Source organism: Pempheris klunzingeri, chromosome 18 (genome assembly GCF_042242105.1).
Source record: "Pempheris klunzingeri isolate RE-2024b chromosome 18, fPemKlu1.hap1, whole genome shotgun sequence".
Taxonomy (NCBI): Eukaryota; Metazoa; Chordata; class Actinopteri; order Acropomatiformes; family Pempheridae; genus Pempheris; species Pempheris klunzingeri.
Genome location: NC_092029.1, coordinates 23,167,515 through 23,179,976, shown reverse-complemented (window position 1 = coordinate 23,179,976; position 12,462 = coordinate 23,167,515).

Below are 12,462 nucleotides of genomic sequence, written 5' to 3'. Positions count from 1 at the left end.
TGCACTCAGCCTTAATAAGAAGGAGTTTGGGTGGCTTCAACGCCTGAGTGATGGCAAGTGCTGTTGTCAAGGGAGCAATTATGTGTTCCACACAGTACTTGGCAAGCAGATTGTGAAGCCCTCTAACTTCCTGAATCTGGCTTGGGGGGACTCTGGGATGCCTAGTACCATAACGTTTAACAAGATCCGGAGTAGTGTCTCTGCTCAGGTAAGAACTAGATTTAGGTTGGAATCTGGCTGTAGAATAGAATTTGTAAGTTGTAACGTGGTCATTGATTAGAATTTCAAAGTTGGAATAGTTGGGTACTGGAGTTCAATCAATCAATCAGTCTTTATTTATAGAGCGCCAATTCATAACAGCGTTATCTCAAGACGCTTTACATAAAGAGCAGGCCTAGACCAAACTCTTTAATTAGAGAGAAACCCAACAATTCAGGAATTCAAAATTAAGGATTCAAGAATTCCCACATGAGCAGCATCAGATATTATATTGAGCAACAGTGGCAAGGAAAGAAACCTCGAACAGACCCAGGCTCAATGTGGGCGGCTTCTGTCAGGGTCCATGTCCGGATTGGACAGAGTGAGAGAGAGAGGGAGACAGAGAGACAAACAGAGAGACAGAGACAACACAATCAGCAACCAACATGCTAACAGTGACTATAGCACTTACAATAGGAGTGTGACTAATAAATTAGCATTAGCAATATGGAAATATTGAAAAAAGGTTTATTCCTGTCAAAAGGGAGTTTTTTTCTTGCCACTGTCACCTTAGGGCTTGCTCTGGGGGTTCAGGCCATTTGGGTTCTTGAATGAACATGAATGTTTGCAGCTCGGTAAAATTGGGTGCGCACACAATTTAGGGGGTGATGAGTGACTGTCATACGTTTTTTCAGAGCCTTGACTAAAATTGTTTAGACACAGTGGCAAAAAGGACTGCTTTGATATGACTTTTTTTTTTTTACAATGTCTTTATTTTGGTTTTCAGGCCAACCAACACCTCTCAGAGAAGGCGAGAAAGCAGGTGGCAAAATCTATGTGCCACGATCCCAGCACTGCAGAGAAGTTTTATGTCTCTTTACCAGATAAAGAGACAGCCTATAAAACAAGAAGACTGCGAATGAAGGCCCTGAAGATTGCTGCTGCAAAGCCCTCCCAAGAGGAACAAATCAGTTCTGATGAGGAGGCGGCCTCCATAGAGACACCGGACACAAGCTCTGCTGGTGAGGAACCTGTATATGATGATGGACCTGAGTCAAGCTCATCGTCATCTTCGGAGGAGGTAAGGATCATGAACAAGAGACGTGGAAGGTTACAATGGGGATGTGGAGAGACTGGCAAGCGTGAGGCTTCCTCATCATCAGAGAACGAGCTCCCATCAGCTGGAACTTCCACGGCAAAGAGGAGATTGACTTTCTCGCATAAATCAAGGCAGTCTGAAGTCCGAAAGAGTAAGCCGCCACAAACTGTTTACACACTAAGTGCTCTGTGGTGGTCGACAGGTTGAGACAACCTGTTGAAGATTATTTTCTGTACAAAATGAATGCAACCGTGCCAGCACCCACAGTTGAAGAGGAGCCAAGATATGAGTCTGAGCCCCTGACTACAATGACCACAGGAAGTGTGCAAGCACCCCTGCAGAGCAGGCTTCATGCAGATTATTTTCAGAACAAAATGAATGCAACTGAGCCCCTGCACAAGCAGAGCAAAGAGTGTAAGAATTCACCCCTTGATGAGCCATCAGCTCAACCAGCACCCCAGGCTGAGCAGAGCGTCATGTGCATGGCAGCACCCACAGTTGAAGAGGAGCCAAGATGTGAGTCTGAGCCCCTGACTACGATGACCACAGGAAGTGTGCAGGCACCCCCTGCAGAGCAGGCTCCAGGGTCAGTGCCAGCACCCACAGTTGAAGAGGAGCCAGGACGTGAGCCTGAACCCCTGACCACGATGGCCACAGGAAGTGTGCAGGCACCCCCTGCAGAGCAGGCTCCAGGGTCAGTGCCAGCCCCCCTAATTCCCATACAGTAGACACCCGAATGCATGCGAGAATCCTCAGTCAAAGGTCCTAAGTCCTAAGACTTTTTGGGTCACGTTTACTTAGGTTTGAGAGGTTCAGTGATGCTGATCAACATGTTAGATGTACCCATCATGTTTTTTTTGTTTACCCTAACCCTTTGTTTGTTTGTTTATTTTTCCTATTTAAACATGATATTTGACATAACATAATTTGGAGTAGGAAAGAAAAATCACAGCAAGATGAAGAAAATACATTTATTTCTAATGTATGCCGGCACTTTATTTTATTTGTGACTTTTTTTCTATTCATTTTATAAACATAGTCTTACAAATAAAAAAAGGAAAATCTTTTGTTTTGTTTTTTCATTTGCATCCCATATTACATTACATTTGTTGACAGTTGCTTTATTGTTCAGAAACTCACACACCTTTTTTCCTGTAAAGTTACAATGCCTCCTAAATCAGAGACATTAAAATGTAAAGGAATGGATTTATGGAATATGGGTGCGCTCACAGGTTGTAATGCGGAAGTGACAAATGAGGCGCTAACCACAGGTAGGGTGGGGTCAGTGCACCTAAAATTTGACTCAGAGTACTTTGTGCTAAACCCTATCACATATGTCAGACAAAGTTGGTTTGGCAACTTATGAAATTTTAGAATCACAGAGGTCATAGGTCAGTGACCGCCATATTGTTTTGATCTCCACGTTCGCTGCGTCTACATGGTAAGTTGGTCTCTTACAAAAGCTGTTTTTTTTTAACCATTTTTGCCCATCTGGAGAGTTTTAACTAATTCGTAGTGTTTTACAAAGACCTTAGGCACAAGTTGGCATGGTTCTTAAAAGTCTTTTGTTTAGGGACTTCTGGTGGAGCGGGTAACGAAGATGGCTGCATAAAAGAACCCTCCGTCACCGTTCACCTCGTCCCCCCCAAAAAATAGTGTTTTTATAGTTCAAAATATAGTCAACAGGTGCGTGATAGATTATTACAACGAGGGAGAATGCAGTCAGTACAGAAAACCTTGCAACAATACGGTCTGAGAAGCCAAGGTCAATGACAGGCTCCCGAAGACACGGAGGGAAACATGGCTACCATGGACCTACAGGCTGGTATGGCAACAGAGCTAGCCACCATTAAGGCACTTCTACAGGGCGTTGCCTCTGACATGAGTGGACTAAAATCTGGCATGGACGCGGTTCAGACAACGGTCGAAAAGCTGGGGTCTCGCATGGCTGAAACTGAAGCTCGAATTTCAGTGCTGGAAGATGAAGGCCAAACGAGGTGCAGCGCGGCGGAGGCAACCATAAAGCAGCTGCAGGAAAGAGTTGCCTATCTCGAGGATGCGGGCCAACACAACAATGTTCGTATAGTCGGCGTGGAGGAAGGAGTTGAAGGCAAAGATATGAACACGTTTATGAGCAACTTTATTTCTGAAACACTAAATATGGAGGTGACACGCGACTTTGAAATCGAGCGTTCCTACAGAACCGGCCCGAGACGCAGCGGGGATCGTCACATCATTGTACGGTTTTTGAAGTTCAGAGCCCGGGAGGAGGTTCTCCGAGCAGCCCGAGAGAAGGGCCGGGTCGAAAGGCAAGGCAAGCGGATTTTGTTCTTCCAGGACCTCTCACAGGATGTCATCCAGCGGCGCAAAAAGTTTGACGGAGTGAAGAAACGGCTGAGGGAGAAGAATGTGCAATACGCGATGCTGTACCCGGCCACGCTGAGCGTGGTTATTGAAAATATCCGACATACCTTCACTACACCTGAGGCAGCTGAAGATTTCTTCTCAACAGGACCTTGAAAGACTTATCCAATGCCTGCTGGCGGATTTACTATGGATGACAAGCTGTTTCCACGCTGGTTTGGTATGCAAGTCAATATATATGTTATAGAAGAACATTGACGGATATCTCAGGGATGCGGTGTTATATCCCAGCCAGTTGTTGACAGAGACTTTTACTACACTTCATTATTCTGTGCTTGCATTGTTGAGATAAAGAAGAGTTCGAGAAGGCCTTGAACAGTGAGAAGCCAGGACACCTGCGCTTCCCACCAACCGCCCCTGCAAGGAGGAGAGCGAGCAGGGTGCGGCAGAGGACTGCTGAGAGGAGGAACTTTGCTTATACATGTTACATATATGCTTGAAAGATACTGAGACTGCTCAGTGCAGATGTAGATCTTTGCCTGTACTCCTTGCTTGTTGCAAGTAAAACTTTGAACTGAGATCTCTGTCTCTGAGAGTTTATCTTGTGTGTTGGGAAATTAATGGTACGAACTAACAGCGAAAATACAGTTCTGGTCTTATAGAAATAATTTCCTGACAAAGGATAAAAGTTCATGATTGTTTAATTTTATTTCTCGTCCCTCTCTGAGACTGATATATACCTAAAAGACTGGTAGAGGGCGCTCATACCATTGCAAAGAGTAGTTTGATAATTATAGGTAAGATGTCTGAAAGTGATTTTCTGGTTGACTGTTAAATGCATTATATGTTGAATTAGTTGGTTTAGCCAAATACGTTTTGGGCACTCAGACCTCATTAAGGACAGAGTAAATTAAAAGGGCGGGGTTAAAGCAATGTCGGGATACTAATAGATGACGTTCTGAATCGCAACCTTAGTCTGAGCTATAAGCGGGGGACGGGGGGGCACGGAGGATCCGGGACTTGAGGTTTCACGGACGCACTATGTTCTTGTTGTTTTAGAGTTAAGGTCACAGAGAACCATCCTGTTCGACGAGGGTTCTCACAAATGTGCATTTTGATTTCATTTTTGTTCATTTTCCTTTAGTTTCAGGCTGTTTGACTTCCTGCCCTTGTGTGTTTTCCCGCCAGTGTGATTGTCTGCCCCGCCCTGATTGTCTCCACCTGTTCCCCATTACCTTGTGTATAAGTAGTCTGCATCTCCCTTTGTCTTGTGCCAGATTGTCTTGTCTTGTCCGAGCATCATAGGTCACTTGTGTTTTTGCAAACCAAGCCATAGATTGTCATGCCATGTAATTAGTAAGTATCTTGTCCATGTAAGTATTGTATTGTATTAAAGAGTTTGTCACCAGATTAAATGTGTCTTGCTTCGTGCATTTGGGTCCACCCTGCCTCTGAGCCCTGTGCGTAATACTAGGTTTAGAGACTTAGGCAAAAATAAAACAATTGGGTAACATGGCTGACATGCTTAAGATACTGTCATGGAATGTAAAAGGGGCAAATGAGACTGTTAAAAGAAAGAAGCTTCTACTGTATTTAAAACAGAAAAAAGTAGACATCTGCTTCTTGCAAGAGACCCATTTGTGCGATGAGGAGTCTAACAAACTACAAAGAGACTGGGTGGGCAGGGTATTTTTCAGCTCAAACTCATCTAAACAGAGGGGTGTTGCTATTCTAACTTGCAAGAATCTTAATATTAAAGTCCACAAACAATATTCAGATAAGGATGGCAGGTGGGTGGCATTAGACATAGATCTTTTTGGGGTCAGATACTCCCTTATTAATATATATGCTCCCAATACAGACTCCCCACAGTTTTTTGTTGATATATGTAACAGCAAAACAAATGGGTAATTTATATGTTATAATTGGGGGAGATTTTAACCAGGTGAGGGACCCAGCACTGGACAAGTTGACACCAGCAAATAGAAGACCAACACAAAAATCTATATTAACAGTGGATACTATGGTAGAAGAACTAGGCCTGGTCAATATCTGGAGACTCTTACACTCTAATGAAAGGGAATATACCTTCTACTCAAACCCTCATTCTACCTACTCGCGGATAGACTACTTTTTGATATCAGATCATGCCCCAGTAGAGACAGTATTACACCTTGAGCCTAGATCCAGGGAGCCTATAACCCGTTGGAGACTAAATACCTCATTACTTCATAATGAAACATCTAGTAATTTTATAAAGTAAGAAATGTTGGAATATTGGGTTCAAAACGAAGGCACAGCCTCAAACCCCGGTCTAGAGTGGGATGCATTTAAAGCCTACTTGAGGGGCCGTCTGATACAACACTGCTCTTTTCTTAAAAAGCAATCTGTTAAGCGCCTTCAGGAATTAGAAAAAGAAATCAAGGATCTTGAGAAAATACATGCACATCAACCAAACTTAACAGTACTCTCGCATCTAAATAAGCTTAAGTTTGAATTGAATTCCATATTGCAGAAAAAAGTAGAATTTGCATTATTTCAGTGTAAACAGAGGTACTATGAACAGGGGGAAGCTGCTGGAAAATTTCTGGCACAGAGGGTAAAACAACAATATAGCTCTACTCTAATACCTGCTATAGAGAATGAAGAAGGAATATTGGTGACGGACACTGGGGAGATTAATGAGACGTTTAAATTATTTTACAAAAAGCTATACACCTCACAGTGCAATACAGACCAGGACGACATAGATAATTTCTTGTCACGAGTACATTTGCCATCCTTGTCTGTAGAAGAGCAGAGAGGTATTGGAGGAGATATTACACTTGAAGAGGTTAAACAAGCTATAAGAAAACTGAGTGCTGGGAAGTCACCTGGGGACGATGGCTTCCCGACAGACTATTATAAGGAGTTCTCTGACCTGCTAGCTCCAAGATTACTCAAGGTATTTCAAGATGCACTTAAAAGGGGTAGTGTGCCGGAGAGCATGCAATCTATAGTAATAACACTTATCCATAAAAAAGGAAAGAATCCTCAGCAATGCAGTAACTATCGCCCGGTCTCATTGATTAATGTGGATGCAAAAATATTGGCAAAAATTTTAGCTACAAGATTGGAGAATTATCTGCCAACTCTTATTCATTCGGACCAGGTGGGCTTTATTAAAGGGAAGCATTCTGCTGATAATGTTCGCAGGTTGTTACATTTGCTATGGCAGGAAAAAGATAGTGTTGAACCCAGGGTTGCCTTCTCTCTAGATGCTGAGAAGGCGTTTGATAGAGTCGAGTGGGCATACCTGTTTCGCACACTGCATGGGTTTGGTCTGGGCTCCTCATTCATAAATTGGGTCAAATTGCTGTATCATTGTCCCAGGGCTTCAGTCTTAACAAATGGAAGGAGGTCTACACCTTTTTCACTCTTTAGAGGTACAAGACAGGGCTGTCCCCTAAGCCCATTAATTTTTGCGCTGGCACTGGAACCTTTAGCAATCGCCATTATGTATTATATAATTATTTATCCTGTGTAACACAACAGATTCAATTTTGCCTTTTTCTGGTTTTGTCTACTTGCGTAACCCCCTTTTTTTCTTTTTATTTATTTATTATTAATTTTATATGTATATGTGTGTGTATGTGTATGTATGTGTGTGTATATATATATATATATATATATATATATTATATTTGTTTCATGGTTCTCAGACTGTTTAAGTTCTGTTGTTGTGGAAAAAATGGAAAAACTAATAAAAACTGTTACAAAAAAAAAGTCTTTTGTTTAAATCTAACTTTTTAATAGGCACCTTTGATTTCGCTAATTAGCATGCTAATGTGCTAGTATAATAGATTGAAACAGGATCACAATGAGGTCAGCTTCCATATTTTCATCTAAAAATATTTACAAAAATCCACAATTAAAGCTATTCAAAGCTAAATTTTAACATTGTTTTTCTTTTCCTTTATTTATTAGTCAAAATTTCAAAAAAGATGCCCATCTCCAGAAGATTTTTGAAAAGGACATTGAAAAGGCGTCATCAAAGACTCCTCATCACCAGGCTTGAGCTGTGGTATTTCTTCCTTCTTGTCTCACTTTTGCCTGTCACTTATGGATTGAAGATAGGCTCAAAGTCAGTGTCACCTACATATGTGGCAGTGGGAGAGAGTGTGACCCTCAACTGTCACTTTCTCCTTGGTCCTGAGGACCTTGGAGTGCTGGATATTGCATGGAGCATGAAGCCTTCAGATTTTGGTGAAAACGAGACACTAGTCATCTGGTATGCTGGAGGTCACATATATGATGGTGATGATCCATTCAGAGGCAGAGTACAGTTTGTGTCTTCTGATCCTGCAAGTGGCAATGCTTCAATAAGCATTACCGATTTGAAACCTACAGACGCAAACACCTACCAATGCAAGGTTCGGAAAGTTCCCGGAATCAACTTCATCATCATTCGCCTGGATGTGATGGAGAGGCCAACTAGACCTGAATGTTACCTGGAAGGTTTGTTTGAGGTGAATCACAAGGTGGTGCTCAGATGTAAGAGCACAAAAGGCAGCCTCCCCATGTGGTACAAATGGTCCAAGGAAAGCGGAGACAAGAGGATCCCCCGTGGTGCCATTGTTGATTCTGTGCAAGGTGAGTTGCACTTAGCAATCACTGGAGAATCTGTCTCAGGGACGTATGTCTGTGCAGCTCAAAACCTTGTGGGTTTCGAGACATGTCCGTTAACACTCCAGTTCAACCCAGCAGTTGATGTCAACATTCGAGCAGCAGTAGCAGCAACCATAGTCGTTCCGCTCATGGCCCTCATCATCACTGCCATTGTCATTGTCCTCTGTCACAACAGAAAAAATCGGGAGGATTTAGGCAATAAGATCTCAGAAGATGAACTGCCTCCCCACAAACGGCTGTCTAAGGAGAGTCACCAGATTGTGCCAAAAAATGTCCAGTACATAAAAGAGGTGTGTAATATCTAATGACTGCACAATGAAAAATTTGATTTTGTGTTTTTGATGTAATACAAACCCTGAAAGATGACTTCTATAGGTGGCTTTAATGTAGGTGAATTTGGATGTGTGTCAATAATTGTGAACATGGAAGACAGTACATGTAATTGAACAAATGGAGCAACTGTAAAAATCGATTTACTCAGTCATGTTGTCTATTTTTGTACAGGACAAAGTGAAGGTCAACATGGCGAGGAAGCAAGATGAAAAAAAGCCTGAGGTGAACCATGTGTATGCGACAATGAAGCCCGTGAATGACCGTACATATGAAAAAATGAGATCCATGAAGACTTTCTTTTTTGTGGAAGGGGAAACAGGTTTTTAAGGAAAATTGACTGTTCAGCATACACAAATTTTGGGTACTGCACAAGTTGCACAGTTCTGCTGTCAGACCAGGTCTTCCATACAACATTACATACATACGACAGTCATGTTTGGTCACTGTTGAGTTAGAAAATTTTCTGTTTTGGTAGTATGTTTATTCAAAGGCCATATTTGCTGTCACACATTTGTTGACAGCTTAGCAACAAAAAAGATTTTTTCAATATTTCTTTTGGCACAGAAAAGGTTTTTTATTTATGTATTTCATTTTGAGACAAATGCGGTTCAAAAGATTTTGAAATGCACATATAGTCAATAAGAATAATGTGAACTGTTCCAGGAATGTCCCAATGCTTGTGAGTCACTCTATACATGAGCAATAATGACTGGTGGGTGTGTAATGGATGAGAATTTGGAAATACTTCAAAGGTTGAGATTTCAAAGAGAGTGGGAGATAGGAGGCTGACTGTTGGAATGAATGGAAGCTTGCAGACCGCTGCATCAATGAGAGGTAGTTGCATCACTCTAGATACAAGCATTGAGGAGATATAACAGATCAAAGACATTCCAGATTTACATCTACTGTATTGTGTCAGAAGAGAATTTTGGAGAATTCAAGGGCTTATATCTCGGTGGAAATTACATGTAGGAAGCTGATTCCTGGACCATATGGAAGCTTCCAGATAGGTGCATCACGATGAGGTAGTTGCATCACCCTAGATACAAGCATTGAGGAGATATAACAGATCAAAGACATTCCAGATTCACATCTATTGTATTGTGTCAAGAGAATTTTGAAGAATTTCAAGGGCTTATATCTCAGTGAAAATGACATGTAGGAAGCTGATTCCTGGACCAGGTGGTCACAATGAGGTAGTTGCATCACTCTAGGTACAAGCATTGAGGAGATATAACACACATTGTAAAATTCCACTTTCTAATTGGGGCTCATAGAAAACGCTTCCAGAATATTTAGTGTGGGCTTTTGGGGGTGGTTCTTGTGGGTCCACTGACACAAAAATGACCACTGGCCATGGGGGGAATGCCAGCTTTGAGCCAGAAGTGGTTGCCAGTCTCTAGCTGGCTCTATGACCGAACAGGGCCCAAAAAGACTTGTGTGGCGAGCTTGACTTTTTGACCTTTTTGACCTTTCTAAGCTAAACGGCCATAACGTGACAACGTAAAGGGCTAGGGACGCGGGGCCAAGTGTTCCCGAAAGCTTTATAAAGAGCTTTATCACATATGTCAGAACGACATCTGTAGCTCATTGTTTTCTTTATTTATAAAGCACCAATTCATAACAGCGCTATCTCAAGAAGCTTTACATAAAGAGCAGGTCAAGACCTCTCTCCTGGACTGCTCCCTGGACTCCATACGGGAGGTGGGTGAGAGGAGGACTCAGCAGCTCCTTCAGCAGTAGGCTGAGGCACCCAACCTGCACAACACTGCAGCACCCAGCACCTCCTAACGGCAGAGACTATCACTGTCTTATCACTATCATAAGCTGTAGCTCACTTTGTAAATGTAAACTATACAGCTGTGTACATTCTGTAAGATTTATGACACTGTGGTGGCGTCTGCAGTCCTCTATGCAGTGGTCTGCTGGGGAGGAGGGAGCACGGAGAGGGACAGTGAACACATTGCACAAAAAGAGACTCAAAAGACTGGTCAGGAGGGCCGCTTCTCTCCTGGACTGCTCCCTGGACTCCATACAGGAGGTGGGTGAGAGGAGGACTGACTCAGCAGCTCCTTCAGCTGCAGGCCGAGGCACCCACCCTGCTCTTGAAGCAGTCCTCTATTCTCCATTTATGTGATGCCTTTTCCTCTCTCATTCCCCTCTTCAGGACGGCTCTGGCAGTGCTGTACAGCTCGCTGTCAGCACACCCGAAGGCAGTGTCCCTCTCCCTGAGCAGGCTCTGCACCTGATTTGTCATCCAGGGTTTTTCCTTGGGGTAAACCCTGATGCTCCTGTCCACAGTGGTGATGTCCTTGCAGAACTTTTTGCAATCCAAGACTGCTGTCGTGTATTGCTTCAGGTCAGGACGTGGAGCAGTACACGAAAGCAGTAGAGAATTTTGAAGTATTTCAAGGGCTTATATCTCAGCAAAAATGACACGTAGGAAGCTGATTCCTGGGCCAGGTGGAAGCTTGCAGATAGTTGCATAAGTATGAGGATCACTCTAGATACAAGCATGGAGGAGATGTAACAGAACAAAGACATTCCAAATTTACATCTATTGTATTGTTTCAGAAGAGAATTTTGAAGAATTTCAAGGGCTCATATCTCAGTGAGAATGACATGTAGGAAGCTGATTCCTGGACCAAAAGGAAGCTGGGTGCATCATGATGGGATAGTTGCATACAAGCATTGAGAAGATATAACGAATCAAAAACATTCCAAATTTACATCTATTATGTGTCAGAAGAAAATTTGGAGTTATTTCAAGGGCTTATATCTCAATGAGATACAGAGGTAGGAGGCTGATTAAGTATTTCAAGGGCTTATATCAGCAAGAATGTCATGTTGGAAGCTTGCAGAAAGCTGAAATTTGGAATTGAGAATTTGGAATTTGGAAGTAGTTCAATGGCTTCAAGGGTGGCTCTGGCTCAGTGGTAGAGTGAGTCGTCCCTCAATCAGAAGGTCGGGGGTTCAATCCCCGACCCTATGGGTCAACATGTCAAAGTGTCCTTGGGCAAGACACTGAACCCCAACTTGCTCCTGAAGCATGGCTTCAGTATATGAATGAGTACGAAAGAATAGTCTCCTCCAAATTAGATCCCTCCTGCATGAATGATGTGTGAATGGGTGAATGAGGATGTCATGTAAAGTGCTTTGAGTAGTTGAAATAACTAGAAAGGCGCTGTACAAATACAGATCATTTACCATTTACCATTCTCGGCCTGATGAGCTTGTTTATAGAACTTGTTGTGAAAACACTGGAAAACAGCCGGGACCTTGAATGTTTTGCTCTGTTTATATTTAGAATGGTAAATATTGCTAGTTTACACAGCACAGAGGAAGTTATGATGCTGTGTTTTGGTGCTAAGAGCTGAATGTCTGTTTTAGTCGTCTCTCGGCCTGATAAGCTTGTTTATGGAACTTGTTATGAAAACTCTGGAAAACAGCTGTGTTTTGGTGCTGAGAGCTGAATGTCTGTTTTAGTAGTCTCTCGGCCTGATAAGCTTGTTTATGGAACTTGTTATGAAAACACTGGAAAACAGCCGGGACCTTGAAAGTTTTGCTCTGTTTATACTTAGAATGGTAAATATTGCTAGTTTACACAGCACAGAGGAAGTTATGATGCTGTCACATACTGTCACATACGGTCACTTCCTGTCTTCCTGTTCCTGTTACGGTAAGCGTCATTTCCGGCTATCAGAGTTTCCGTGTACTGTGCTATCAACAGCGTCTCATTCCTTTTTCTCCACTGGATCTATTTTCACGCTTTACTGTCTTAACCACTGTAGGGATGCTTT